This window comes from Otolemur garnettii, unplaced genomic scaffold (assembly GCF_000181295.1).
Source record: "Otolemur garnettii isolate 467f Iridium unplaced genomic scaffold, OtoGar3 scaffold00020, whole genome shotgun sequence".
NCBI classification, from domain to species: Eukaryota; Metazoa; Chordata; class Mammalia; order Primates; family Galagidae; genus Otolemur; species Otolemur garnettii.
In genome coordinates, this window is record NW_003852415.1 from 14,564,022 (window position 1) to 14,567,809 (window position 3,788).

Here is a 3,788-nt window from a genome sequence, read left to right on the forward strand (position 1 = left end):
TCCCTTTCCCCATATTCTTGGGCTATAATTGGGCTATAGCTTTCATATGAAAGCCATAAATTAGTTTCATAGTAGGACTGAGTACATTGGATACTTTTTCTTCCATTCTTGAGATACTTTGCTAAGAAGAATATGTTCCAGCTCCATCCATGTAAACATGAAAGAGATAGTCTCCATCTTTTTTTAAAACTGCATAATATTCCATGGGGTACATATACCACAATTTATTGATCCAGTCGTGGGTCGCCAAAAATCACATTATAACAAAGATATTTGTACTAGAATGTTTATTGCAGCCCAATTCATAATTGCTAAGTCATACCTGCCTTTTTAAAAAAAATTGGGTAAAATACACATAATAAAATACACACATAAATTTACCATCTTAACCATTTTTTAGTGTTCAGTTCAATGACATTAAGTACATTTATATTGTGTACAAAATTGTCACTCTCCAGAACTATCTTATCTTGCAAAACTGAAATTCTCATACTCATTATACGGTAATTCCCTCTTCTTCTAGGCCCTGGAAACCACCATTCTGCTTTCTATCTCACTATTCCACTTTCTGTCTCTGTGAATTTGACTATTTTTGGTACCTCATCTAAGTGGAATCATGCAGTATTTGTTCTTTTGTGACTGGCTAATTATTTCACTTAGCGTAATGTCCTCAAGATTCATTCAGGTAATAAAGTGTCAAATTTCCTTTTGTTTTTAAGGCCAATAATGTTCTTTTGTGTGTATATAGCACATTTTATTTATGTATTCAGTAGTTGATGGATAGTTGGGTTGCATTGACCTTTTGGCTTTTGTGAATAATTCTGCTATGGACATGAGTAACAAATGTCTCTTAAAGACTCGGCTTTTTAATATTTTGGTTATATACCCAGAAATGGAATTGCTGAATCACCTAGGAATTTCATGTTTAATTTTTTTATGAACCATCATCCTGTTTTCTATAATAGCTGTACCATTTTACAGTACTACACAGGGGTTTTAATTTATCCACATCCTCCCCAGCAGTCACTGGCAATATGTCATTGATATACTCCATTGGCATATTGCCTTTTGAGTATATATTTTAAAGACCAGTTTGGTCACTGCACACAAGTTATATAGGCAAGTCATTTTACCTTGCGCCTTCCCTTTTTTGTGAAATGAAATTAGATAATTTCTAAGACAGGTCCAGATGTTTCATTTCTGTGCTTTATAGTGTTTGTAACTTTTTTTTATAGCACATAAAAACAGATTCAGTATTTACAGGTTTTAAATATCTGGATCATTTGAATTAAGATGGTCTTAACAATTGTCATGAGATAAGATAATCCTCTCTGATTATGTGTCAACTCTAATCAGGAACATTTTACTAAATTTTCATGCTGGCATTTTCTGAAAGATAAATAAAATTATCTCTTTCTTTAAAAGCCTGAATGTATTTATTAATCTTCTTACTGAACCAGACTTTTGAATTTAAAATCCCAATGCTCAGGGGACTTCTTCCAATTAAAATAAAGCCCTGTTTGACAGCAACACAAAAGTGTAAATCTCACTGGTAACGGTAAAAATCTAGACAAATATATAATAATGTAACACTGTAATGGTGGCTCATAAATTACTTTTAACACTAATGTGAAAGTTAAAAGATACAAAAGTATTAAAAAATAACTATACCACATAAATGTTAATGGATACACAATATAAAAAGAAATAATCTTTAACAGTAAGAATACAAAGTATTAGAGGAGAGGATAAAAGTATAGTTCTGTATGCAATTGAAGTTAAGTTGTTATCAACTTAAAATAGTTATCAACTCCAAGATATATTTTATGCAAGTCTGAGGTAAGCACAAAGAAAATACATTTAATAGATACATAAAAAAAGAAAGGGAAATGAACCAAAGTAAAAGGAAGACTGGAACCAAAGCATTTGCAAAACAATAAAATGGCAATATAAGTCCTCACTTATCAATAATTGCACTAAATGTAAATAGATTAAACTTCCCACCTAAAATGCATAGACTAGCTCAGTGGATTACAAAAAGGTTCAGTGATACACTGTCTACAAGACGATCATTTTAGATTTAAGGACATACATACTAAAAGTGAAGGAATGGAAAAAAATATTCCATACAAATAGTAACCAAAAGAAATCAAAAGTAGGTATACTTGTATCAGGCAAAATAGATGTTAAATCAAAATGATTTCTAAGGATGATGGTCATTAATAATAAAGGGGTTAATTCAACAGGAACATGTAACAACTATATATACACTCAACATCAGAGAGTCTAAATATATCAAGCAAGTATTGACAGTTCTGAAGAAATAGACATTAATACAGTAACAGGAGACTTTAATTCTCCACTTTCAATAATGAACAGAACATCCAGAGAGAAAATCAATAAAGAAACAGCTTTCTTGAACAGCACAATAGAACAAATAAACTTAACAGATATACATAGAACTTTTATCCAACAGAAGAATAAGCATTTGAGTCAGGTGCACATGGAACTTTTTTCAGGATAAAACATGTATTGGACCACAAAACTAGTCTTAACATATTTAAGAAAATTGAAATCATTCCTAGTATCTTTTTCAATCAAAGTGGAATAAAATTAGAACTTAATAATGGTAAGAAAATGGAAAATTCATAAATACATGGAAGCAAAACAACACATTCTCAAACGAATATTGAGTCAGAGAGGAAATTCAAATGGAACTTTATAAGTATCTTGAGACAAATGAAAATACGCTACATGTCCCAACTTATAGACTGCAGCAAAATCAACACTAAGAAGGAATTTTGTAGTAATAAACGCTTACATTAAAAATGAAGATCAGCTGATCTTCTAGTCCTGGCTATTCAGGAGGCTGAGGTGGGAGGATCACTGGAGGCCAGAGTTGAGGGCTATAGTGAGGTATAATTGTGCTACTGCACTCCAGCCTGGATGGCAGAGTGAAACCTGTCTCAATAAAAAACAAAAAAATCTCAACCTAACTGAACACAATCAAGGAACTAGAAAAAGAATAAACTAAGCCCAGTTGGTTTTCTGAAAAGATAAACAAAATTGACAAGCCTTTAGCTAGACTAAGCATAAAAGAGGACTCAAAAGCAGAAGTGAAAAAGGAGATGTTACAATAGGTGCCAGAGAAATAAAAAAGGATCATAGGTACTATTTTGAACAAATTGGATAATGTAGAGGAAATGGGTAAAATTTTAGAAGCATACAACCTGTGAAAACTGAATAAATGGGAACACTTATAACTTTGATCCAGTTGATACAAAAGTAATGTATATATCCAAAATGTTTATACATCCATATTATTCTAAATCTAAATAAAAAAGAAAACTGAATCAAGAAGAAATAGCTTGAATAGACAAGAACAAATAAGGAGATTCAATCAATAATCAAACATCCCCAACTAAAAAAACCTCAGACCAGATGACTTCACAGGTTAATTCTACCAAACATTCAAGGAAGGATTGATTAATCCCAGACCTTCTTAAATTCTAAAAATAGAAGAGGGAATACTTCCAAAATTATTTTATAAGGACAGCACAACCCGATACCAAAGCCAAAGACACCACAAAGACAACTATAGGCTAATATCCCTGATGAACATAGGCACAAAAATCTTCAATAAAATACCAGCAAACGGGCTCGGTGCCTGTGGCTCAAGTAGCTAAGGCACCAGCCATGTACACCCAAGGTGGCGGGTTTGAATCCAGCCCGGCCCGCCAAACAACAATGACGGCTGCAACCAAAAAATAGCCGGGCGTCGTGGCAGG

General features: G+C 32.8%; 1 protein-coding gene across 4 annotated transcripts in view; it reads left to right on the forward strand.

Moving 5' to 3' along the window:
* SPATA7 (spermatogenesis associated 7) overlaps positions 1–3,788 on the forward strand; it is a 42,859-nt gene that overhangs the window by 11,714 nt on the left and 27,357 nt on the right. The gene's annotated exons all lie outside the window — the stretch shown is intronic.